Source organism: Rhinatrema bivittatum, chromosome 1 (assembly GCF_901001135.1).
Source record: "Rhinatrema bivittatum chromosome 1, aRhiBiv1.1, whole genome shotgun sequence".
In the NCBI taxonomy this organism is placed as follows: Eukaryota; Metazoa; Chordata; class Amphibia; order Gymnophiona; family Rhinatrematidae; genus Rhinatrema; species Rhinatrema bivittatum.
Window position 1 is genome coordinate 696,977,932 of NC_042615.1, and position 27,468 is coordinate 697,005,399.

The 27,468-nt window shown below is 48.2% G+C and overlaps 1 protein-coding gene across 4 annotated transcripts in view; it reads right to left on the reverse strand.

Annotated features, from left to right (window-relative positions):
- LHFPL2 (LHFPL tetraspan subfamily member 2) overlaps positions 1 to 27,182 on the reverse strand; it is a 416,843-nt gene extending 389,661 nt beyond the window's left edge. For 2 of the 4 annotated variants that reach the window (XM_029575454.1, XM_029575465.1), the window contains exon 1: positions 26,909 to 27,182. The gene's annotated coding sequence lies outside the window, so the exon portion shown is untranslated. Of the gene's footprint in view, positions 1 to 25,148; positions 25,246 to 26,908 lie in introns of those variants that run through there. The other 2 variants (XM_029575473.1, XM_029575444.1) reach the window with 1 other exon arrangement.
- Positions 27,183 to 27,468: the final 286 nt, after the last annotated feature.

Genomic DNA, 27,468 nt, shown 5'->3' on the forward strand with positions numbered 1-27,468 from the left:
AACTGAAAATTGTAGGCATATAAACAGTAGTGTCACCCCTGTTACCCAGTCTTGGAACATCGGGATAAGCATAGAGGATTCCAAGTTTTGAAAAAGTAAGAAGGAAACCAGAGATCGAGTGGGAGTATATGTAGGGACCTTCAATTTCATTTTTTCCCAGATATTTATCAGGGTTTTTTATGACAAACAGGAGAAAATTAATGGGAAAATGTGATTATTTTTCTGTGTAAATATCGGATTTGATGTTTGTGGGCAGAAGACAGGACAATAAAACAATATTAAGCAAATTCACACTCTCAGCGGCATCTCTATCTCTAGCCTATCCCCTGCCTAGCGTGACTAACTCTCCACCCACCCCTGAGAATCTCCCCTTTCCCCCTCTCCACCCAATGGAAAAGCACCATACTTTCAAGTGGTGGCTCCAGGCTTCTCCTCTCTTCTTCAGCAGCACTGCCCTCTGGAATCCTGCTTTTGTGCGGGGCCAAAATCTCAGCCGGGAAGTGCTTCTGGTGGGCATGGCCCGCTTCAAATGCCACACTAGCAGCACCAAGCGGCGGGCACTTTGGCTGCCTGAGCAGAGAGGGCAGCAGGACTTGAAACACCATATCAGTGGCACTGGTGGGCGAGCGCTGCAGAACTTGAAACGCTGCAGGTGCTTTGGCCCACACAGGCTTCCAGCACTTGCTGGAGGCTTTGAGACACTGCATTTGCAGCTCTGGAGCTGCTCTTTAACCAGCCTAAAATTAAGGTGAAAACTGGTTTAAACTGAAAATGAAGGACTCTAGGTTTGTGCCAGTGCACCAGGAATTCAACTGGGCAGATTGGGTCCTTATCTGCTATGAAATTTGTGTAGTCTGGAGAACATAAAAGTGGCATTCAGATTTCTTGCTTTACTGGACTTGACTGTTGAGCATGACAGACTGCTAGCCAATCACGCATCACTTTCCTAGAACATCAGCCTCTTCCTCCCTGGTAGATCTGTTCGCACACAGTCACAGGGTTTAAAAATACATTCTTGCCATTATTTGCAGAATTACTATTATCCCGCATCCTGGAGGTTTCCTGTTAGTTACTGGTGTTCAGCACAGATGCTCATTAGTTACTAATAACTTAGAGCTGCATGATTCCTCAAGTTATGCTGCTTAAATTTCTCAAGAATTACACTTCATGTTCCAGAGCTATAAAGAAATCATATTTATGATCCCATTTATTTATTTATGACATTTATAAATCGCTTTCCAGTTTTTACAATAAAATCTTCCAAAGCGATGTACAAAAAACATAAAAACTTTAAATTACAATAAAATCATTAAAACCAAACATCTCCCAGACAATGAAAAGAGCCTGATGTCAGCTTATAGAACCCTTTCTATAGAACAAGGGTACCATGCATGACATGTACAAGAAACTGATTGAAAAGTAATGAAAATACCACCTGTCCATTCTCAGATATCATGCAAGAGGCGTCTATTGCATAACCGGAGAGGTGGCCTTGGCGATAAGTAAATAATCACATTTCAGTCCTAATGATTCTCTGTTCCCACAGAGCCCACTTTATCAAACATTTTCTTCCACCTCAGGTCTATGGGAAAAATCTTGTGTAAAATTAGGCTTTATACTTAGCCAACAATACTGACAATATTCAGTGATTTCGACTGGCCAACCAGAATATCGAATAGGATTTCTGGATTCACAAACATCCTAAACCAGGGGTGACTGACCTGGTTGGGAAGCTTGAGGACCACTGGCCAGCCCTGCCCTCAATAGTCATAGCGCACGTTGGATGTTAATGAATTGAGCCCTAAGGACTCCAGGTACTTGGTAACTCCACGGAGAGTCCTGAGGGGTTACATGAAAACTGACATTGTTTCTCTAAGCAAAAGAAGTCACATTAATGTGTCTCATTTGGCAGCTTAGCACTGCAAAGAAATAAGAGATTAAGGTAAAACTATCTTTTCAGAAAGTGATTTAACAACTCAAGAAGGGAATTTAATACCTAACCGGGAGCCTGATTTACTAAGTTTTCTTTTCCCATAAACACAAAATGGGAGCCGAGCCTTAGTAAATCGGGCAAATGAATGATGGATGGCCAAAGGAAATTATCACAGTGCCACCGGGCTTTTCACCTCTTGGTCACCAATTCAAATCCAGCTGAGGGCCAGCAGGTACTTAAAATGGCCCACTGGGCTGCGTGCTGCTGTGTGAAAGCTGCAGGTTTGACCCCCAGCCCTGACCGATGCATCCCGAGCCAGCTAGAATTGAGGGTGATGTGAACAGCCCCTGGGAAGGGAGGGCGTGTCAGCCATTGTGTAATGGTAACACCTACTGACCAGACTCGGGGTGCATGGGTCCTGAGCTCTAGAAGAAGCCCTGCTCTGTGGCCCCTGCTGGGATAGATGGAGGGTGGAAGCTATGAAATGGCAGACACACTTCTGGGAAATCAGGCAGGTTTGGAGGTCGGGGGGGGGGGGGAGGGGCAGATCAAAGGAGGCAACAACGCAGGTAGATTTGCAATTTTAAAACCAAGGCGCATTGTTTTACAGGGGGAAAAAACGCATCTGCAGGAAAAAGCGGATGCAAATCTGTGCAGGCGACTCTCAAAGGGAGCGTACACACGTGCGTGCCCTTTGAGAATTAGTACAAGTCTGCATGTAAAAGCATCCAGAGATTTGAAAATTGCCCCCCCTGATGATATAAATAGATGTATTAACAGCAATGTGCGTGCACTGTGACCTCGATAAATAAAAACCTTCGCGTATCTGTCCAAATGATTTTGTCATGTTTGATAAGTATATTCTGACATTCCTGGACTTACCTAATTGGTTGCTTTTGTGCACTGATTGATGCTATTCATTCAAGCTCTCTCCTTTTCTTATGTCTGTTCTTTTTAGCTAAGTTAAGATGTTATAATTTGTTGCTGAGCACAACCGGCAGAAAAAAAAAAAAAGACCAGACACCAAAAGCATTCCAATTTCAAATTACAAGGCCAGAAAATAGGAGACTCTTAACTTGTTTTGGCAACCCACAACTTTGAGCCGTTATGTGTAAATAGTCTGCTTTTCAATGTCTGGTTGAACAGCAGAGCGTTACACATTTTTCCTTCCCCCTCCCCCCTCCCCGTCACCACTACAATTCACGTGTCAGATCGAATAATGCTGAATGCTATGCGACAAAGCACGCTGACCTCTGTTTCAACCTCTCTCTCCTTTTATAATCTGACACAATAACTTGTTTGTGCTGTTTGTTGTCCTTGTCCTACAAGCACTTCATTCAAAAGAAATCACTGCTCTGCAGTCCAAACTAGAACAAATGCAATGATTTTTATGACTTTTATTCTTGCACGGCCAGTTCCCGTAAACGCGCAAGGTAAGTCTCTAGATAAAAAAATGGCCAACGCAGCGACTGTTAGAGATATATATATATATACGGTGTATGCATAGAAAATGAAGCAGTCACACCAGCTCGTGTCTTTTCCTGCAACACCAAGTTTGACCTTGGGTTAACTACTTGGGCTCAACAAAACATTTGTAAGTAACAGCAACGGGCAGACGGTGGAAGGAATTACAACTTACTAAATGACCATGTTTCGCTGAAATATTATACTCTGTGTGCGTTTGTGGTACTCCACTGCAGCACATAGTCACAGGCTTTGTAATTAGGTTGGTAAATTATGAGCTTTCGGCGCACACAGGTTTTTGAGCACATATCTGAAGGATGGGCAAATTACAAAGAACAGGTTTGTGTATAATGCGTCATTCCATTTATAAAACTCTTACATATTAACAAAAGGCATCCGGGTTTGTTTGCAATTTTAGAATAAAGATCATTTCAACTGCAACAGCAGGATTGCAACTGAGAATTAGGTGATACTGCATTTTGTATAGGAAGGTCTAGTGTGCTGGTGTATTTTTTTTTTTTCCCAATAACTTGTCATCTTTTGTACATGACCCAGTCTTTCAGCTGCAATCTTGCTGGTAGCTCAGCCCTATAATTTTTTAGCCTGCACATTATTTAACACCTGGTTCAAGACAGGAGTTACATTTTAGGCCTTAGCAAGCGTACACTAAATAGCTTGCGCGGGACAGCATACCTCCCACTATTTCGCTCGTATTGCAAAGACCAGAGTTCAAGTCCCACGTCCCCTGCTGACACTTCCTGTGACCTTGGACAAGTCACTTAATTTCCGATTACCTCAGCAACCCCACTTAGGAGGTAATTTTCAAAGGAGTTACGTACATAAATGTAACATACTATCATAGCAATCTTCATAAGCCATTTACCCATGTTAAGTGCACTGAATGCATGTAAAACCTATTGACAATTCAATAACATACATTGAAGCAGTTTTGAAAAGTCCACTTACATGTATAAAGTGCATTTACACATGAAAAACCCAGTTTTAAGAGTGTAAATCCTTTTGAAAATTACCCCTCATAATTATAAGTTCTTTGGGCCAGGGAGTCATTGTTCCATAAATTAGAATACTGTAAGCTGTCCTGAATATCACTTGGAAAGGCAGGCTAAAAAAATTCCAAACCAAATATTTGCATCTAGCAATCCTTCATTTGTGTGTCTACTTGTTCATTTTAGCACATACGTACAAGTTAACCTCTTCGGGGATCAATTTAGCATGCATGACAGGTCCTTGCAGATCAATTTTCAAAGGGTTTCATGAGGCAACTTTGGGAGTTAGCAAGTTAAACCTTTGCTTGTCAGAAATTTCCTCTACTAAGAGGCAGCACCATGTGTATTCCTGAAGAGTCTTTTAGGCTTAGTCGATTTTCAGCTCTGACCAGCAAAGTTTAGTTGGGAAACCCCAGCCACAGAAATAGCAGTCCTAAACCTAGCTGGTCAAATATTACTTGGCTAAATTTAGAGGAACTTTCAGTCAAAGACCTAGTCAGTTAAGTTCAGCTGAAAATTTGGCAAAACATAATCAGCTAAAAATAGTTATTTTCAGCACTCAGGTACTCTTTTGACAACTGACCCCTTAGTGCATGGAACGCTATTTCGTACATATGCTAAGTGACATCATACATAGTCAACGTCTCATTAGCCATTAAAAACAAACTGTTGCAAAGATGTTTTATATAATCTTTGGATAATTGCACATTTGGGGCCGATGCAAGAAATGTGTGCTGAAGACGGGCGCTCAGTGTTGAGCGCCCATTTTCCTAATGCGCGCCCAGCCACTTCTCCTGGGCTCCCGATCCAATATTAAAATGAGGGGTCGGGCTAAAAAGAAGGCGCTGGGGACAAATGTGTGTCCCTAGTGTCTTCTCGGAGTGGCTGTCAAGCCATGCAAAAGCCCCCCCTCCCCCCCAGTCCGATCACTGAGCCAGGTCTTCCGCTCTCCAAGTCAGCAGAGGTTGGACGATGCTGCAGAAGCAACACTTCCAGCCCCTGGGTGGGGTGTGGGTAATCATGGTCATTGCTCCAGTGCCCATGTTTGCAGGGGAGCCCTGGTGCATGGCTCAGGACCAGACTAGATATCTTTGGGGGGGGGGGGGGGGTCATGGTGAACAAAGGCTCATGGTCTCAGATCCAAATCCTGGTTCTGATGGAGCTAGAAGTACAAAGGAGTAGGAGGAAATTGCAAAGTCAAATAAAAGTTCTTACATCTGGGATGTAATTATAAAAATCTGCTCCAAAGTTGAAAAAAAAAAAACAACCCAGTTTTGGAAGGGTAACGTTTTTTCTAATGTTACACAATGAAATATCTCAGTATCCTAATTAAGAAATAAAAGAAAAGACTGGGAAATCTAAAACATTACCCATTCTGGCTGCCAAAAGTAGCAGCATAATAAAACTTTTTATCCAGAAAGTGTGAAGTCTGGGACAGCTTGTGTATCTGTGAATCGGAATCATTACTTTTCACATGGAGGAGAGATTCCAGGAAACAAAGGATTATTAGTGTATAGTCTCTTTGCTGTACAATGCAACTCTTTGTTAGGCTTTCAAATGGATCTGATTATGTCAGCACATTTAGTGGTTTATTTGCTGGCTCAAACATACCCATCCAATTCCAGACCCAGAGTTCAGTTCACAAGAGCTCTTTCTAATTTTCAATGAAAAATGAAGTATTCCAGGACTGACCCAGTGGCAGAGGAATGCGAGTTCAACTCCTGGCTCGGGTCTTCCACTTACTGGGTCTGCCCGGCTTGGGGATGCTGTGGAGGCAACATTCATACACAGTTCCCTAGTGCAGAGGGAGTTATAGACTTTGTGCAATGACAACCTTAGTAGCCGGATTTTGGGCTCATGGTAGCAGAGTTCTTTCTTCAGAATGGGTTCCATTTATCACTTACTCCCAGACGTCTGTCAGTCTGCCAATTCCACCAGCTTGGGACCCATTCCCAGGCATTTTTGATCCAGTTCTCTAGTCACACAATCGAAAAAATATCTGATTTGTTTGGCAGGACCTTCCTCCATGTTGTGTCAGATCCCGTAACCCATTGGACTGCAGATAGTTCATTACCCTTTCCTTATCAGTCTCCATTAATTTTCCTGCCACTGGGGTACTAAGGTTTCCAGCCTCCTCCCTGCTACCACTTTTGTGAAGCAGGACTGTAACCACTACTCCCATTTCCAAGGATCTATTGATCGGCTCCTTCGGGGGACCCACCAGCACTTCTCGGAGCTCCCCAAGTATTCTGGGATGTTATCTCATCCGGTTCCCCATGGCCTTGTCCACTTTCAGGTTTCCTAGTTCCATTAAACTTTGGCCGATGCAAAAAATCAGTGCGGAAAACGGGCACTCAGTATTGAGCGCCCACTTTTCTAATGCATGCCCAGCACCTCTCCTGGGCCTGAGACTGAATATTTAAATGAGGGGTCGCGCTGCCAAGGAGGCGCTATGGACAAATGTGCGCCCCCTAGTGCCTCCTTGGCAGCGGGCACCCAGGAGAGGTGGCTGTCAGGTGGCTGTTAGCGAGTTAGGAAAACGGAAGCTTAAATTTTTATTTTTATTTTTAAACCTTTTGGTTCCTCTGACTTAATTCTGCCAAGTTACTAAGTTGGAGGATGTACAGAAAAGCAGTATTTTCTGTTCTGCTTTTCTATACACCTTTTTGGGCTGCTCCAAAATTAATGCCTGCTCTGGGCAGGTGTTAATTTCTGAGCATAAAAATGTGCAGGTTGGGCGCACATTTTATTTTTTTGATCTGGGAAGAATAGCTAATAGCCACATCAACATGCATTTATTTGCATGTGATGAGCGCTATTAGTTTCACAGTGGGTTGAACACGCATTTTGGATGCGCTAATCCCCTTGTGGCTTAAGGGGTTGTGGACACGCACCCAAAACTTGTGTCCAACTACGGGTTAAACAGTGTGCTCGGCTGAGCGTACTGTACTGCATCGGCCCCAAAATGTTCTGTAATTTTGTTCTTTGCTATCTAACCAAGCATTGGTTAGCTGACAAAGAAACAAATAGCGAGCATTAGCACCAACTGACAACACAGGCAGTGTTTTTGAGATTTTGAATTGGGTTTCGGATCCAAAAATAGATATATCTAAGGAATATAAACTGTTATGAGACATGTTCCTACATAAAAAAGATGGAATAGTTCTAAGATACTCTTGTATTTTTATGGAAGTATTGTTTAAGCTTAAGTTTTCATGTACTTATTACAATCTTTTCCCACTTCCTGTAATCTTTTTTCCTATCTTTCTTCCTCAGGTGTGTTTTAATCACTAGGTTGGAACACCAAGGAGAGGAAGTCAATGAGCAATCAGATGGGAAAAAAATTATAAAGAGAGATTTTTGAAAGAGTCTTCTCAATGGTCTTCCTGAATCTTCTCTCTGCATCTTAGAACTCTGCTGCCAGGCTGCTTTGCTGAGTGCCCATCACTCCCATGCTTCTCCTCTTCCAGCTTCCCTCCACTGACTCCCTATTAGGTACCAGAATCTCTTCGAACCTCTGGCATTTACTTCCAAGTGTATTCAGGTACTTAGCTCCTCCTTCATCACTATTCTACATCATATTCTCTCCTCCCATCTCACAACCTCCTGTGTGCTCCTTGCACTAAGCAGACTCCCTCTCCTTCTGTGTTTTATCCTTTTCTTGCTGGCCATCAATAGAATAAGCTACCTCCTCACAATCAGGATGATCCCATTCTCACACATTCTCTTTTAATCTCAACTAAAAAAAAAAAACCAAACAAACCACTCTTCTTCAAACTTGTCTATCCCAATACTTAAAAGTTCCTCTGTTCTGGTTTATTAACCACTTCCGTTCACTTTCCTCTAACTTTTGATATTTTGCATTCTCTTTACTATGAGTTGTACTTTGCAAAGTGTCCTGGATAAGGTTGCCACACAAAAAATAAAGAATTGCTTCTGCCTTGCAATCACACCTGAAGAAGGGACCTAAGTGGTTTTGAAAGGTCATAAACCACAAACCTTTGGATTAGTCCAGTGTTTCCCAGCTCTCTCCTGGAGGTACACTTATCCTATCAAGTTTTCAGGATTGTTATAATGAATATGCATGAGATAGATTTGCATTCATTGGGACTCTACTGTATGCAAATCTCTCTCATGCATATTTATTATGGATATCCTGAAAACCTGACTGGTTAGGTGTGCCTCCAGAAAAGGGTTGGCAAACACCGGATTAGTTGTGCATTGGTCCAACAAAAGATATCAAAACCTACAAAGAAACCAATATATATGCTTGAAGCCTGCTACATTGGTAGATCAATATGAAAATTACAAGATTATCAAAATTGTATTACCTTAAATAGCTCACAATTACCACTGGTTAGCAATGGGAGAATTCTTTCACATTTGTTCATAATTCCCATGTAATCATTATTTTGTCTGCAGCAAATTACATATGCCCTACATGCAGTATTTTTCCCTCAGATTTAATATTAAGGGGAAAATGCTGTCAATTCAAACAGTGTGCATCACCGATAACTTCACTTATGAACAGAATAGCTCATTCGTGTTGAGTGGAGTGCTTGTAATACCTTGAAAACAAATGGACAACAGTTTTAATTTGGTTGCATAATGAGGTTGCTATTGCCTTCCAGAATGCAAATGTAAACAGTCTGAGCTCTCAGCAGCTCTCTGCTAATGTAATTTAGTTTGCTTTTTTTTTTTTTCTCAAAAGGAAACAGCTGTGCGACCTAGATTCAGATTTCCACAATTATGTACCAACACGGCTCCAATGCAATCTTAAGGGGGATTGGCTGAAGACTATTGAAACAAACTGCATGCTCTATGGTACATGCACATGTATGCACAGATGGCAAATGTATTTATTTATGAGATTTAATATTCTGCTTTTAGCCAGGAATGATCTCAAAGCATACTGCAGAATTTAAGACTTAGACAGGCTAGAACATGGTTAATGCAGTTAACACTGAGTGCCATTGTAATGGCCTAAGGAACAGGTGTAGGAAACTTTAATATTCCTAATTAGCTGGCTACAGAAAGGCCTGGTTCAATAGCCATGCCTTGATTCTTTTCCAGAAAGGGAGAAAGTTTAGGAGGAGGAGGAGGAGAAGTAAACTAACCAAGCTCACCTCCCCCCCCCCCCCCCCACCCCCCTTGCCTACTTCATGTCATTCTCTCTTACGTGCAATTCTTCACAGAAATCATTTAGAGCTAAATAATCAAACTGAACACATTTCTGAAACACTGCAGGTAGATCTGCCAGAATAATCAAAGTAAAACTATATGGGCAATTTTGCTTTGATTAATAACCCCTAAATAAGTACCCACATTGGGGTAGAGAGGACGGGATGGGGAGAGGAGAGGAAGGGATACACGGGAGATGGGGAGGGTCAGGCATCTGGGATGAGAGAAAAGAAGGAGCGGGGGGGGGGGGGGGGAGAGAAGTTCCAGGATCTGGGGACAGAATTCAGGACAAAGAAGAAATTGGGATCGGGGGGAGGGGGGGGGGGGTTTCTGCCCCTCCTTTGGTCCTGTTCCTTCTCACATCCCTAGCACCTCTAGTCTCTTTCACTCTCACTTCCCAATCCTGCAGGTTTTCTCTCTCTCACACTCTCAGCCAGCTCCCTCCCCTTTTCCCACCGGCTTGCATGCCTGGTTCCCCTGTCAGCAAACTCCCTAACCAGCAAGCCAGCCTTCCTCTGCCCCAGAAAACCTCTGCTCTGTAGGCTGTCTCCCAAGTCATCCTGAAGAGCTGATTCTGGCACTGCACGGCTCTCTGTTCTCCTGTATCAATCTCATGAGACAGACTGAGATTAGCACAAAAGTACAGAGAGCAGCACGGTGCTGGCCTCTTCAGAACGGCATGGGAGAGAAAACCTGGTTGGGTCGGGCCCCAGGTTGCCCAGCACATTCTGACCTCTGTGATTTTGAAGGAACCAGCAGCACTGGATGAAGGAGAAACAGGTAAAAGCATATTTTTATACACTATAATTAGGGCTCCTGGTTTTCACTTTAAACAAAGCAAAAAAAAAAAAAAAAAATTATAAACTCCCCTCATCCCTCTCCACCAATGAAAAAATAAAAGTAGTGTTTTTCTCATAAATGCTAGAAAAATCCCCACCACCTCGATACCTTTTCATTGCCCAACTCAGATACTTTCTCTGATTCCTGCTGCTCTGGACTGCCTCGGATCAACTGCTCTCTTCATGCTGTCAGCTCCTCCAGGCCTCCCCAATTGCTGTCAAGCAGCTCCACCTCCAGCTGGCTGCAGGTTTTTAGCTGTGTTTCATGGCACCATGCGGTACCCATCACTCCACCCTGTTCTCTCTCTCATATGACTGCTACACAGCTCAAACTCAGCATGAGCTGCGTTTAACAAAGGCACAGCCACGGTTGGACACTGGGAGGGCCTGAGTTCCTTATTTTTCACTCAGGCCTCCATTCCTAGCAGCAGGGTGATGTCCCATCTGAGCCAACCCCTCAAAGGTGAAACAGATAAGAGGGGGCTTGGAGGCATTTGCATCTCCTGTGCCTTTAAGTGGGATGACTTGAATCCAAAACACCATCCCTCTTGGGCTAGAGGGTAAAAGTCTGAGGCCCTAAAAGTCTATGTTTCCTTTTGGCAGGCAATTATTTATCCCCCTTCCTCTCAGCCCCTTCAAAGTTCAGGAAGGTGTGGGCTGGTTGGAAGCCTATTTACATAATTGCCCAGCATTTAACACTTGCATAAAGTAGCTGCACTAGCACAGAGGGAGCGTGAGAAACAGCAGAGACGGGGAAGAGAGAGTGTTGTAATAAATTAAAAGGTTTCTGTAGCCTCTGTCATGAAGACCCACATAGGATGGGGTAAGGGGTGGGATGAAGTGAAGTGGAGAAGGGCAGGGAAGGGTGAGGCAAGGTGTAGAGGAGGGCAAGCCACAGAGCCCACCCATGTTAACCTCGGGCCTCTCAAAAAATTCAGCTTCGCCCCTGTGGCAGAGCCCTGAAACACAAGACAGAAGTGGCAGTCGGCAGGAGGAGAAGCCGAACAGCAGTTGTCAGGAAGGCCAAGAGGAGCTGACGGCACGAAGTGAGCAGTGGGGACCAAGGCAGCAGCAGGAATCAGAGCTAGTGTCCAAGATGGGGGATAAGAGAAAAAAAAATGATCAAAGAGAAGAAAGAATAATGGGAACAGGCTGGTGGGGAGCGGGAAGAGGGTGATAGGAATGAGCAACTGGAGGAAGGATGGACTACTTCAGAGGAGATGGGCAAAGAAAAAAAGAAAGTATGATGGAGACAGGCTGGCCGGGGGAGGGGGGAATAAGTGGGAGAGAGAACATGATGGGGCTGAGCTACTTGACAGGAAAGAGAATGTGATAGGGCCAGGGTGGTAGCTAAAGGAAGACGATAGTGGGCTTTGGAGGGTGGGGTGAGAGTGATGGACTGGGCTGGTAATTTCATTGTGTATTCAAAAGTAAAAATCCCAGAAAGCACAGTGAAAACTCTCCAAAACACCGATATTAAACTCTAAAATAGATTTAAAAAAATAAACACCAAAATGTACAAATTATAAACACTTAAAAATAGAAGCCTTTATGTTAATCAGTGCTGTTTTACTGGATCAGGCCCACATCTCCAAAATGTCTATCTGTATACAGGCTGTTAAATATTTTGCATTTGTGCTTGAAAAACTATTTCAAGGGGGGTATTAAACAGGGATGGGCATCCGGGAGAAGCAAAATAGGAAATGAGATGAAAATTCCTATTTTGTTTCTGATCATTTTTCAAAACGGAACGAGTTAAATTCCAACAAAATTTTGTCTGAATCTCGTTTTCATTTTGAAAACCTATTAAAAAGAAAAGTCGATGGTCAGGCCTAGGCCTAAGCCCGGGCCTTGCCTAAGGGAGTACGCCAAGACCCAAAGCCAATTCAAGTGGCGTACATCAAAATGATGCCTTCTGCTCAGGAGGTTGAGGCGGAGTTAATTCTGGCTCAATGACCCCAGCAGAACCCCAGAAGAACCAAAGAAAGACGCCAAAGAGGAGCTCCGAGGCCTAGGGACCTGGTCTCCAGGCTAAGCCTGGGTACGGTCAAGGCCCAGGCCAAAGCCTCGGCCTTACGTAGGCTTAAGATGTGGTAGGTCACGGTGTCCTCAACCTAGGACTGAGGATCTCCCCCGGACTGGGTAAGCGGGGGCCAGGGAGGATCCTGACCCCAGCATTTTTCCAGTGGAAGGGATGGGTGGGGTGTCATGGGAGGCTCTGGTTTTTGGGGGGGTTTTTCATGGGGGGGGGGGGAAGTTTCAATGTTTACTTTGTTTTTTTTTAAATAAAGAAACAAAATAAAAATTTCACAAAACGAAATTTGTGGGGGGGGGGGAAAGCCACCCAAAACGAAGCAAAAACAAAACAAAAATGTCCTCCCTTTCCATCCCTAGTGTTAAATGTTTACATATTGTTGCATTTACCCTTATAATACTTTTTTGAAACATGGAAAGCTCTATGGGTATCCTATAGAATGGTGAGAAATAGGTAGTATTTATCATAAAACCTCCATGTGTGCTCTGCTAAGTACAGAATAGAAGGTGTAACAGAGAGACTAGGGGAATAGTGACAGCATAAAGCACCAGGCTGCACCCTCCCCCCATTATGCACAATTCATTAACTGCTGGACTCCTACAGTAACTGTTGCCAAAGAAGGGCGACAACTTAGGATAAGCAGCAGTGCAGATCGAAAATACCAGGACAAAGACTTTGCTTCTGGATGCAAGTAACAGGAGGCAATGGATTATTTGGGGAGGGGGGCGGTGGACAGAGAGAGAGAGAGCGCAACCACCACCACCACCACATCCAGGTCACCAGGTGAGGCGGTTCAGTTGAAACTTTGGTTTAAAACACCAGGCCTAATCTACATGGCTAAACTATTGCAGGTACCTGCTTCACTGTGGCTATATTATGTTGTTTCCGCTTGCTTTCTCTCTTGCCACAATCTAGTGCATTTCTGAAACCCGAAGCATTTCTTTCCCACACCCCCCTCAGTTATCAGGTCTACATGTGCGCTTTCTTCCTCAGCGATATGGTGCTCTGATTTGTCAGCAGCTAAGCAGGCAGAGATCTCAGAGATTTTAAACAATCTATCTTGGGGCATGAAATATTTAAAAGCATGGAAACGGGAATCAATGATTTTGTTTTCTCTGTCAGCAAATACATATTGATAATGCGGCTGATTTAAGACAGAAACCTTATTTTCAGTCTTTGCCTCTAATTTACCAAAAATAGCATTGCTTAACACAAAGCCCTCAATTGGACAAATATTATGCCATAAGCCTGCCAAAAAGGCAGACAATAAATGTCAATAGGTTCTCTAATTCACTCTGATTTCACAAACTTTAAAAGGCTTTCAGTCAGGAGACTTGTGGGTTTCACAGGAAAAAAAATGTAACAGGTCTAAAGAATGGAGAAGCCCCTATGGCTGGGGCAGCCAGCAGAGGGACCGAGGCGGCCAGACACCAACAATAAGTTGGGAAGCGAGAACCGCCAACGGTGTCCCAAGCAGGAGGGAACGTGCCGGCAGAGAGCAAGAACTAAGAGGCCCTCCAGTCATTCTGCAGAGGGAGGGAGAAGTAAGGCAAAAATCAGAAGAGACAAGTACAGCCTGGTGCTTTACTATTCTGGCCAGCTAACCTACAGGTCTATCCAGTACCGAGTGGTAGGAAGAGCTGCGTTAGTGCCCGGCACACCCGCGGTTGCCGCATGCACAGTGCAGCTCACCTACCGCTCGATCCTGAACTATAATTTCATGCAAATGTAAACCGTGTCTAAGAAGGGTCCATGAAGCGTTAGGCCCGCGCAACCCATTTTACTGGATAGAGCGCCTATACAGTATCCTGGGTGCGCGGGCCTAATGCTTCACGCCATGCTGGTATCTGTCATTTCAAATATCATTTGAAATGACAGATACCAGGAAGTCGGGACTGCCAGTCCCCCCTCCCCTCCTCCCGAAGCAGGGCGCAAAAAGCAGCCTTGCTCCGGGAGGAGGGAAGACAGGGCTGGCAGTACGAAGCGGCGAAGCGACTTACTTTTTGCAGCCCCCTCCGGACATCGGAGGGGGCTGCAACGTTTTTTTCGCTTTTTTTTTTTTTGCTTCGGGAGGAGGGGAGAGGACTGGGGCTGCCCCGTAGACCGGCACCCATGATCGCGGCCGGGGCAGGTGAGCGGGCGCTGGGGGAAAGCTTGCCGCCTACCCTTACCCCTGCCTCTACCGCAGGGGTAAGGGTAGGCGGTAAGTTAGCAGGTTAAACGCGCGACAAAACGGCAGGGAAAAATAGCGATAGTTGGGGCGCGGGTTACGGGATGCTAGGGAATAGCTAATTCGCTCGTTTGCATGCAATATACATGCCGCGTGCAGAAGGGGTTGCCCGGGGATTTTAGGACGCGGTAGGAGTAGGTTAAAGGGGATTCGGGATTGCAGGAAGGGCTAACGCGGCCGGAAAGTGAGTAGAATGCGGGTTAGGAGCGGGGTAAACGCGGCCGCACTTTACTGGATAGACCTGCTAGCTAGCTCTCTGCTCTCCCATTCAAACGATCACACTTCAACTATACTCCAAGCTAACCCCAAATCCTGCATTATTAAGGCTTTATTTAGGTTTGAAGAAATCTCCTGCAAGCCAGCCCTCAATCTTTTATCAATTTCAGTTCCGTTTCCACACTTCACAAAAATCAGTGATCGCCACAGATAAACTGTTCCCAGTGTCCCCAGCCAAAAATTACAGTATAGCAAGCAAGCAGTACTTACAGATCTCTTTTCTGCTGCTGCCTCCTAGTAGACTGCAGCATGCAGCCGCGCGGCGGAAAATTGGCAGAATTTCCTTTGGGCTCCCTCGCCAAAGAAGGGAGAAACCCGCTCATAAAGCTGCAATCGGGAGGACCCGCTCGCTCTCCCTTCTCGAACAAAGCGCACTGCTGCGATCTCCTCGCGAGCCCGCAAGGAATGGATCGCATTCGGGGCCACCGTGGACGCTTCCCCCCGCTCCCAAAACTTACCCCGGCCAGGGCGCCCGCAACCTCAGTGCGTCTGCAAAGATCCGCCGGCTCTCCAGCTCCCGAGGCAAGGTGACTCCTCCGCTGAGGCGGGCGCACACCCCTTGGCCGTATAAGCCGTGGAGCTGTCCTTTGACACCTGGCCGTTAAAGCCATAGCATCTGGCGACCCGACCGTGGAAGTCGGGAACGTTTGTTCTAATCGTCCCAGCATTTCCTCCTTCTTCCCTCTTGGCCGTTGACGCGTCGAGGGACTGCGCCGGATCTGTTAGGCCGCTTGCCCAGTCTGAACCACCTGTTCTATCCTCCTAAATGCGGGGGGGGGGGGGGGGGTTGTCGCTTCTGCCAGTCACCATGCCACGGTTCCCCGGTAGCGGCACTGCTTACCGGGGACCCCAACAACCCACCCGTGCTGCGGCCATAAGGTGCAACACCACTTGAACCTGCAGATCAGAATTAAAATGTCCGAGCCGACATCCGATAGATGTACACCATCAGGTCGAAAACATCCCTGGACTCATTTATAAATTCGTGTGTAACAGACAAACCAAAGACGCGCATTCATTTTCCCATCCATTTGTTAATCTTTTCCTAACCTTTTCCATTGCTGAATGAGAGCGCTCACCTCTCCATATTCTGCGAGGGGTGATGCAAGACCAGACCATCACCGACTGCGGGAACATGTTATGCAATACCATTAAATCTTTCTGCATTTTTTGGGTGAGAGCGACGCTTTTGGTACGGGGCATATCATTACCGCCGAGATGTAGGACGACTGCCGAAGGAGTGTCAGGGTTGCGATTGCGTAGCTCCAACACAGTCTGTAATAACTGGTCCCACAACATCCCTGGGATCCCTTTCCAAATCAAAAACAGTCGCTGAGGTGCCATCCCTAGGTGCTCCCCTGTTGGGCATTGCAGGGCCCTCCTATGTGCCCACCGCACATAAGAGTGCCCAGTCATCCACGCAAATGACATCCTCCACCCACAGATCTGCGCAAATTAAAGCAAGAGAAAAAAAAACACATGAAGCGGGGAGGGTCGATAATCCCGGCTACCCACTACCTGTAAAATAACCCGGCGGCCTCACATCTCCTGAACCTTCCAGAGCGGCAACTGCCAATTGCCATGACCTCGCCAAACTAGCTGCCGCCGCCCCTATGCGGAAGGAGTGCGACGAATAGCCCTCTGTGCCCAGACCCAAGGATTTTAAAGCCATTGCAATCCCGACAAAACTGTTATCTCGTTAATGGTACCCCAGATGCGTGTACCAACAGAGGACCTCCCAATATGCTATCGAGCAACGAACTGGGCAAGTGGGCTCGCCATACCATTCACGGAGGGTGATATTCGCTTCTGCTCTCAATTGATCTGTTTTGGACCTGTGAATGCGAGGAGTCAGTTTTCCCTCTTCAAGCCTTGTATCTAGCATCTCCCAAAGCGCTAGGAGGTAGCTCTTCCGCGTGTTCACTGAGAAGGACCCCAAAATCATGCTCCAAAGTTCGGAGGGCCAAGTAGCCACACCACCTCGGGTGTGGGGGTCGGGTAACGGTCTGCCATCGGTGCTAGGCTGTGAAATGTTGTGAACTGCAAGCGGGAGAGAGAGTCAGCAATGTTATTGAGTCTACCTGGGACATGGGCCGCTCTAAAGGTGATAATGAAGCGCAAGCACGTGAGCATCAAATGCCGGATGAGAGCATTCGATTCAAAAGTGCGTGCAGACAGTGCATTAATCACTTCACCACAGCCATGTTGTCGGATCTGAACACAATGTGAGACTCCACAAATGACTCTCCCCAGATCGAGGAATGTTAAGTCCTTGGTGACTTTGTGCCGGCATCACGAATGTGGCCACTGCTCAGCGCACCAAGTTACCTGGAAATAAATCCCGAATCCAACGCCTCCTGCCGCATCTGTGAATAACTCCAGCTCACTGCTCTGCCTAGGGGTCCTGCCACAATGCAATGCCATTGAAGTCCTTTACAAAGGTCTCCCACACAACCAGGTCACTCTTAATTGCACTGGAAACCCTTAGACGGTGGTGTTTTTTCACGCACCCCAGCCGTAGCAAGTGATAACCTGCGTAAAAAAGGCCCTGCCCATAGGAATCACCCTTGAAGCAAAGGTGAGTAACCCGATCAAGGACTGGAACTGCCTCAAGGTGGCCTTCTTAAGGAAGCGCATTCCAGAGATTGCCTCCCTAAGCTTAAACACTTTATCCTCAGGCAACCTGGACCGCTGGGCCAACGCATCCAGCTCAATCCCGAGGGAGGTAATTGTGGTATCTGGTCCCTCCGTTTTCTCTTCAGCTAACGGGACACCGAAGTGTCTAGCTACCTCTTTTGCGATGACCAGTAGGTTGAAGCAGTCAGGGCCATTCCTCCCCACCAACAGGAAATCGAGGTCGCGCACTATCTGCCTTCTATCCGCATGCTGTTCGATTACGCAATGCAAAATGAACTGAATAATTCAAACAATGCGCCAGAGATTGAACAGCCCATCGGTATGCAGCGGTCAAAATAAAACTGCCCCTTGAAATGAAAACCCAGCAAGTGGGAGGAGTCCGGGTGCACTGGCAGAAGGCGAAATGCAGACTATGTCTACCTTAGCTATGTGCATGCTGGATCCTGCCTCCTTGATCATCTGAATTGCCACGTCAGATGAGGAGTACAACACCGCACATAATGAGGGTCAGTTTGGTCGATGACCGAATTACCAGACGGGAAGACAGGTTATGTATCAGCCGGAAGCATCCTGGGTCTTTTTAGGGAACCATACCCAGGGGGATAATACCAAATTTGGCGAAGGCGGATAAGGGAAGGGGCCTGCTATCCTGCCTAAAGCTAATTCAGCTTGCACTTTTTTCCTTGCCTGCTCCTCATGCATCGCTATTGAATGTGCATTGGTTGGAGGGGGTTCCAGCGTAATAGGGGCTATAATTTGACTAGGGATCCATGAAGCCGTGCATGAAGCCAGTATAAATCCGCTCAGCCTCGTCCTGGTAAGGATAGCGATCAAGCCATGGGCCATTGCCTCAACGCTGACCGGGGTTGGGGCGTCCCCCCTGCTGCTGCTGAAAATTGTCTGTGATCTCTGGAGGTGCAACACTGAATGGCTGGGTGTGCACTGAAACCGCAGGTGGAGCAATGTGTCTGAACTTGCAGTTTTCCACGGGCAGTGACCAGCGTTGAACTGTTTGCATGTGTCCCGCCTCCCCGCACCCTGAAATGAACCGCTCTCTCTCATGTACGAGCCCCTATCTCTCGAATAACTGTATGATGGAACCGCTCTATCCGCCCATGAGGACTTCTGTAAAGTCATCTCATCCAACTACAGATCAATCAATCTGTGCTGCCAAGAGACGGCGGGGTTTTGGGCCATGTTTTTCCGAAAACAAATGTCGTAGTTCAGCCAAGTCCAACCTCCCCGATGGTGTCCATGTATCTTATGAGGAAAGGGGAATGTTCAGGCGCACATTCCACAATCCCGGTCATGAAAATGTGGAAAGCCCTGATCCAGTTCTGAATGTTCTTGGCCACTTTGGGTCTCTTTTCTTTCACCTCACTTGATCCCCCTTTCTCTGGCTCAACTTCCATATCAGTAATAAGGAGCAAAAAATATATCAATATAATCCCGCTTCCATATTTTTTCTTTAATTGATGCTGGCACACTGTGGGCTAAGGATGTGACCCCACATAAAACATCGCTCGCTACTTGTGGTGCTGGATTTTGAGAAGCCAAACTGGCGGGGGCTAAGGGAAGGATTGACGTCTACTGGCGGCTGAAGAGTGTGAACTAAGGCTGGCAAACTGTTAACTGTTGATTGCAGCACCGGAGTCGAGGGTGGGGTTGACAGGCAAGGGGTAGCCTGAGTAGTAGGGATCCTTTCTGCCTCAGTAACCACTTGCCCACTACTCTCATGCTCATTCACAGGAGGGGAACCCCAGACTACCACTGCCGAACCTCTTTGCCTCGCATTCTTCCCTCTTATGAGGAACAGAACAAAAGCAAAGCGACTCGGCTAACACCCTTTCGGTAATCACTGCAATCAGACGACTATAAAGTATCACAATTCGAAGGCTTACCTCGTCCCCTGTCATATGAAGTAGCCTCTGTGCTAGGAGCCGTGGAAGCTGTAGCCAATGGGTCGGGGGCCGGCGAAGCTACCCCGCAACCTAAGAGAGTCATGGAAGCCCCAGTGACACCTCAGGGCCAATTAATAGCTTTTCTGGGGCCCACAGGACGCCTTTCCTTGTCCGCTAATGCCCCTAGCTGCTGTGATTTGGCGCTCCTCTTCCGTAACGCTGACCACCGACCCTGCGGAGCTGAGGAGATTGCTGTTATATCCTGCACTAGTTCGTCTCCTGGTGAGCACTCTGGCTCTCCTGACGAAGCACCTTTGCCCGTCCGTGAGACAATGAAGGGGGAGACCCCACCATGCGCTGCCTTACCCACTCCATTCCATGCGCAGCTGCCTGCTCTTTAATTTCTAACAGCCACTGATCCGTGGCACTTACAGCTGGTGCTGCAGTATTGGATGCCCCCTGCTTTTTGCGCCTGCACTGCCCTGCGGTCTGCTTGCTCGCTTTTGGCTTGATGATCCTGTTCTTAACCTCGGACTTTCTCACCGCCGAACCTTTTGAGCCTGCTACCCCGAGGAGGGCCTGTTGATGTGCCGAGGACCCTTCTGCCGCTGCTGACCGCTGACTTGTAGACACCATCCCCGACTGACAATTACTGCATTGCAAAGTTACAATTAATTGATAAACTTTTTTTTTTTTTTAAACCTCTGCTGTTTGTATCCTCGGTAATATGGCCACAGCCATGTGGCCCAGATGACTTAAATGGCAGCCGCCAAACCCTGCTCCCCAACCTGGCTGCCGCCCTGTGTTCCAGGTGATCACCGGCATAATGGCTGCTGCCATGTGCTGCCCCCTCCAAAAATGGCTGCTGCCATGTGCTGCCCCCCCCCAAAATGGCTGCTGCCATGTGCTGCCACCCCAGCATACAAAGACATGCACTGCAAACAGGCCGCTGGCCCTTTAAACACATACAGATCGATACTGTAACGTGCGGTTGAAGATTTCCCGTCTGTAACGTGCTGTGAGGGCACAATTCGGACACGTAGGGTGATCCAGCGATACAGTCTCCAGTTTCACGCGTCCTTAGCGCTTCTTAAAACAGACACATAACCCTTTCCGCACCCAGCATGTATATGATATGTAAATGAACAAATTAGCTGTTTAATGAAGGAATTAGCTATTCCCGTCCGATACTGTGACGCGCGCTCAGATTATCTCCTTAGTAACCCGCTATTTTGCCGCGGCCTTAACGTGTTAGTTTACCGCCTACCCTCTACTAGGTGTTAGTGTGGTGTTCGAACAGCTACATAGCGGAATGTACCATGGATGACCTCTATATTTGCAGCGTAAAGTGTAAAAAAACAAAAATATGTATAAATACCTGTCACTTTCCTAATCCCCCAGGCGTGCGGTCATCCAGGCGGCGGCGGGAACCGGCGGGCGGGTGGGCACGCATTGGGTCCCGTTCATCCAGGCGGCGGTGGCGGGGGGGCGCCCGTTCATCCGGGCGGCGGCGGGAGCCGACGGGCGGGTGGGCGCGCGTTGGGTCCCGTTCATCCAGGCGGCGGTGGCGGGGGGGGCGCCCGTTCATCCGGGCGGCGGCGGGAGCCGGCGGGCGGGTGGGCGCGCGTTGGGTCCCGTTCATCCAGGTGGCGGCGGCGGGGGGGGGGTGCCCGTTCATCCGGGCGGCGGCGGCAGGAGCCGGCGGGCGGGTGGGCGCGCGTTCGAACGAGGCGGCGGTGTGGGCGGGTGGGCGCGTGTTCGATCCATGCCGCGGGCGGGTGGGCGCGCATACATCCAGGCGGAGGGAGCTGGCGGCGAAAGCGGCCTCCGGCAGCCCCCGCCGGCAGTGAATGAATGTGCGCCTGTGCGACCCGTGCGATTTCGGCGCTCAAGGCGTGACGTCACGACGCCCGACGTCACGGCATGTGACTGCCTTGAGCGCCGAAATCGCACGGGTCGCACAGGCGCGCATTCATCCAGGCAGAGGGAGCCGGCGGCGAAAGCGGCCTCCGGCAGCCCCCACCGGCAGTGAATGAATGCGCGCCTGTGCGACCCGTGCGATTTTGGCGCTCAAGGCAGTCACATGCCGTGACGTCGGGCGTCGTGACGTCATGCCTTGAGCACCGAAATCGCACGGGTCGCACAGGCGCGCATTCATTCACTGCCGGCGGGGGCTGCCGGAAGCAGCTTTCGCCGCCGGCTCCCTCCGCCTGGATGAATGCGCGCCCACCCGCCCGCAGCCTGGATCGAACACGCGCCCACCCACCCGCCGGCCCACACCGCCGCCTTGTTCGAAGGCGCGCCCACCCGCCCACCGGCTCCCGCCGCCGCTCGGATGAACGGGCGCCCACCCGCCCGCCGGCCGCCTGAAACCAACGTGCACCCACCCGCCCCCCGGATGACCGCACGCCTGGGGGATTCGGAAAGTGACAGGTATTTATACATATTTTTGGTTTTTTACACTTCCTGGTGCCTGTCATTTTAATTGTCAGTTGAAATGACATTTGAAATGACAGGTACCAGCGCACCCAGGTTACTGTATAAGCGCTGTATTAAGCGCCTATACAGTAAAATGGGTTGCGCGGGCCTAACCCTTCGCCTAACGCTTCACAGACGCGGCATGCATTTGCATGCAATTAGAAGAGAGTATCGAGCGCTAGGTGAAGAGAACTATGCGTGTGGGGAACGAGGGTGCGCCTGGCAATGCCGCACTCTTTCTACCGCGGCCTTAGAGTATCGACCTGATAATGTGTACTGCACCGCTGTGGCCTTTGTTCTTTTAGGACGCTAGTAATTATAATGTAAAATGATACCTCATACAACAGCAGGGGGGGGGGGGGAATCGGTATATGCTATATATGCGATATGAGATGGCTATTTAATAATGCCTTTAAACATATATACCTATGTATTGCTAATCCTCGAAATACCAAACCCATATCCAAGTATGCAAATACCCATTACACCAGGGCCCTTGGCCTTAAAAGAATAAACAGGCCACTAGCCTTTTTAGCCGCCCTAAATACTAATTAGTAATCTAACAGGGAACATTACCATGGGGCCGCTGGCCCTATAACAAAACACTTCTAGCTGAAATAAATTTAAGTACATATGGCCCTTTGCAAGGGGCAACAGCAATTTAAAATTACCTGGATTTAACAAACTGGCTGAATGGTGGACATATATTGCCACTAGAGATGTGCTTCGTTTTTTTCTACCGGGTCATTTTTTTGACTCGGATACTTCGTGGTAAAGTTCGGGTTTTATCGTTTAGTTTTTTTGAAAACCGAAAAAAAACTAAACGGGGAAAACCGAAACCGGCCCAAAAAAACGACGTGGGAAAAACGAAGCTAAAAAACCCCCCACCCCAAGCATTTAAATTCATTTTAATACATTACATACAACCCCCCCCCCCACCATCCCGATCCCTCCCCAAGACTTACCAACATCCCTGGTGGTCCAGCGGGGTCCCGGGTGCCATTTATCCCTCCGTGCCCGGTGTGCCACTGCCAGCCATGCTCAAAATGGGGCAGAATAGCCTCTGAACTACTATGTCACAGGGGCTACCGACGCCATTGGTCAGCCCCTGTCACATGGCCATCGGCGCCATCTTGTGCTCCTACCATGTGACAGGGGCTGACCAATGGCGCCGGTAGCCCCTGTGACAGTATAGCCTTTGCCCATCGACGCCATTTTGATTCCTGGCATCAGACGGCACGAGTGCAGGAGATCACTCCTGGACCCCCGCTGGACCCCAGGGATTATTGGCAAGCCTTGGGGGGGTCAGGAGGCCCCCCCAAGTTGGCCAAAAGTCCCTGGGGGTCCAGGAGCGATCTCCTGCACTCGTGCCGTCTGATGCCAGGAATCAAAATGGCGCCGATAGCCTTTGCTCATACTATGTCACAGGGGCTATTGGCGCCATTGGTCAGCCCCTGTCACATGGTAGGAGCAACCGACCAATGGCGCCGATAGCCCCTGTGACATAGTATGGGCAAAGGCTATCGGCGCCATTTTGATTCCTGGCATCCGACGGCACGAGTGCAGGAGATCGCTCCCGGACCCCCGCTGGACCCCCAGGGACTTTTGGCCAGCTTGGGGGGGGCCTCCTGACCCCCCAAGGCTTGCCAATAATCCCTGGGCATCCAGCGGGGGTCCGGGAGCGATTTCGTTGTCGGCTGCCAGTAATCAAAATGGCGCCGATAGCCTTTGCCCATACTATGTCACAGGGGCTACCGGCGCCATTGGTCAGCCCCTGTCACATGGTATGAGCACAAGATGGCGCCGATGGCCATGTGACCGGGGCTGACCAATGGCGCCGGTAGCCCCTGTGACATAGTAGTTCAGAGGCTATTCAGCACCATTTTGAGCATGGCTGGCAGTGGCACACCGGGCACGGAGGGACAAATGGAACCCGGGACCCCCAGGGATGTTAGTAAGTCTTGGGGAGGGATCGGGATGGGGGGAGGGTGGTTGTATTATAGTTAATCTTAATGTTTGGGGTGGTTTTTAATTTAAAAAAAAAAAAAAGTGCCTCTCTCCCCATACAAACCCAAAAAACGGATTTTCCCCGAAGTTCGGTGAAAATCCTTTTGGGTTTCGGGGCCCCCGAACCACGACGAATTAGGCAATTTCGTTGCAATTGTCTAAATCGTGATAAATGATTGCACATCTCTAATTGCCACTAGTCTTTAATTACCCAATTCTATATATATAAATATATAAGTTTATATCTTCTAGGTGCAATAAATTAATTAGAACAGTAGTGAATTTAACATTACACCAGGGCCTCTGGCCCTATAGTATGGCAGGCTGCCAGCCTTTTTGATGCCATAAATAATAATAAATAAGCAGAAAAGACAATTACCATGGGGCCGCTGGCCCTATAAACAAATACTTTAGATGCAATAAAAGTTAAACACATAGATTTGAAGGCCGCTGGCCCTTAAATATAAGCAATAATAGTACAATTAAACATATAATAATAAATACAGGAACGCTGGCCCTTTAAGGATATAGAATTAAATACCTTTGCTTAACTGTTCAGCTCGGTTCACCACAAGCTGTAGGCTCCAGCTAAAGTGGAAGTAAGGAGGAAAGAAGGCCATGCCTGGCTACCTGATTTCAAAAGTGAAACTAAAGGGAGAAATTCTGCCGGCTGTGCTAGTGGACTGGCTGCACCCCGTGCTGTGCCCAGCAGAAAGAAAGGGGAGTGCCCTGATTGTCCAGGGCTGATTCAGGAAAGACTAAGCCCCAACACAAAAGGAAAAAGCTGAAATGCTGTACTGGTTGCTCCCAGCCCTGCCATGCCCAGCAGGAACATTATATATATACACTGTTGTTAAAAATGTATAACAACGTATACCGTTGTTAAAAATGTAAACCGGAGTGAAGGCCCCCGCCAATACTTTGGTATAAAAAAGCTTATAAAATAAAAAATAAAAAAATAACCACTGCAATGCTGAAATGCTGCCTAAGCTCCTGAAACGTATTCAATGTTGCTTCTGCCAAACTCCCCCCCTCCCCTCCCCTCCTGAGTCTTAAGCTTCCTCCTCTTAAGCTCCCTGCTTCACATGAACTGCAAAACGCTACAATTGTTTCTAAATGCTGCCCAAGCCTGGCAGAAAGATGCAGAACCTTAAACTTACTCAGCCACCTGAACCGCAAAACACTACTATGCTTTCAATGCTGCACAAGGGAAGACGAAGCCCTGCTGATGAAGCTGCTCTGTGCCTGGCGGAAAAGGGAGGGGAGGGCCACCCATGCTGGCTCTCCCTTTTCTACCTGCCCCCTCCCCTCCCCTCCCCTGGCCCCTGCCTACCTTGCCTTCCACGCCCCCATTGTGTCCTGCTTCCTTAGCTGAGTCGCAGGCTCTTTAACTGCTGGACTCCTACAGTAACTGTTGCCAAAGAAGGGCGACAACTTAGGATAAGCAGCAGTGCAGAATGAAAATGCCAGGACAAAGACTTTGCTTCTGGATGCAAGTAACAGGAGGCAATGGATTATTTGGGGAGGGGGGCAGTGGACAGAGAGAGAGAGAGCGCAACCACCACCACCACCACATCCAGGTCACCAGGTGAGGCGGTTCGGTTGAAACTTTGGTTTAAAACACCAGGCCTAATCTACACGGCTAAAGTGTTGCAGGTACCTGCTTCACTGTGGCTATATTATGTTGTTTCCGCTTGTTTTCTCTCTTGCCACAATCTAGTGCATTTCTGAAACCCGAAGCATTTCTTTCCCACACCCCCCTCAGTTATCAGGTCTACATGTGCGCTTTCTTCCTAAGCGATATGGTGCTCTGATTTGTCAGCAGCTAAGCAGGCAGAGATCTCAGAGATTTTAAACAATCTATCTTGGGGCATGAAATATTTAAAAGCATGGAAACGGGAATCAATGATTTTGTTTTCTCTGTCAGCAAATTCTTCCCAAATACATATTGATAATGCGGCTGATTTAAGACAGAAACCTTATTTTCAGTCTTTGCCTCTAATTTACCAAAAATAGCATTGCTTAACACAAAGCCCTCAATTGGACAAATATTATGCCATAAGCCTGCCAAAAAGGCAGAAAATAAATGTCAATAGGTTCTCTAATTCACTCTGATTTCACAAACTTTAAAAGGCTTTCAGTCAGGAGACTTGTGGGTTTCACAGGAAAAAAAATGTAACAGGTCTAAAGAATGGAGAAGCCCCTATGGCTGGGGCAGCCAGCAGAGGGACCGAGGCGGCCAGACACCAACAATAAGTTGGGAAGCGAGAACCGCCAACGGTGTCCCAAGCAGGAGGGAACGTGCCGGCAGAGAGCAAGAACTAAGAGGCCCTCCAGTCGTTCTGCAGGGGGAGGGGGAAGTAAGGCAAAAATCAGAAGAGACAAGTACAGCCTGGTGCTTTACTATTCTGGCCAGCTAACCTAACTAGCTCTCTGCTCTCCCATTCAAACGATCGCGCTTCAACTATACTCCAAGCTAACCCCAAATCCTGCATTACTAAGGCTTTATTTAGGTTTGAAGGAATCTCCTGCAAGCCAGCCCTCAATCTTTTATCAATTTCAGTTCCGTTTCCACGCTTCACAAAAATCAGCGATCGCCACAGATAAACTGTTCCCAGTGTCCCCAGCCAAAAATTACAGTATAGCAAGCAAGCAGTACGTGCAGATCTCTTTTCTGCTGCTGCTGCCGCCTCCTAGTAGACCGCAGCATGCAGCCGAGCGGAGGAAAATTGGCAGAATTTCCTTTGGGCTCCCTCGCCGAAGAAGGGAGAAACCCGCTCATAAAGCTGCGATCGGGAGGACCCGCTCGCTCTCCCTTCTCAAACAAAGCGCACCGCTGCGATCTCCTCGCGAGCCCGCAAGGAATGGATCGCGCATTCGGGGCCACCGCGGACGCTTCCCCCCTGCTCCCAAAACTTACCCCGGCCAGGGCGCCCGCAACTTCAGCGCGTCTGCAAAGATCCGCCGGCTCTCCAGCTCCCGAGGCAAGGTGACTCCTCCGCCGGCACCTTCAGGCGAGTAATCCCGCTCCTCCGTTAGGGTTGCCCTCCTGGCTTTGCTTCCCAGCCTCCGCACACCATTCCCACTGCCACCGTAGTAGGTCGGGGAGGAATGAGAGTTGGGAGTCGGAAAAGCCGAGAAGCAGCTCGGCTTCTCCGGCGGGAGCCGCGCGTCACTGCTCACCGGTGTTCTGACGTCGCTGCTTGAAGCCTCCCCTCTCCGCCCCCCACCACCACCTCCTCCTCCCCCTCCCCCGGCTTGCAGACTGATCCCCCCTCCGTGGTAGCGGCGGGGATGGGGAGGGGGGGAAGCGAGGGGGGTTTCCTCCTTACGGAGCGAGCTGGAAGCCGGCTCTGATGTTTTATTCTTTTCAAAGGAGGCTTGCCCCAGCTCCTATCACCTCCGTGACTCTAGCTCTGAGGCGTTTACATCCTTTTATTAACTTGTAGTCTACTTCTTTCGTTTTCTTCATTATTTTCA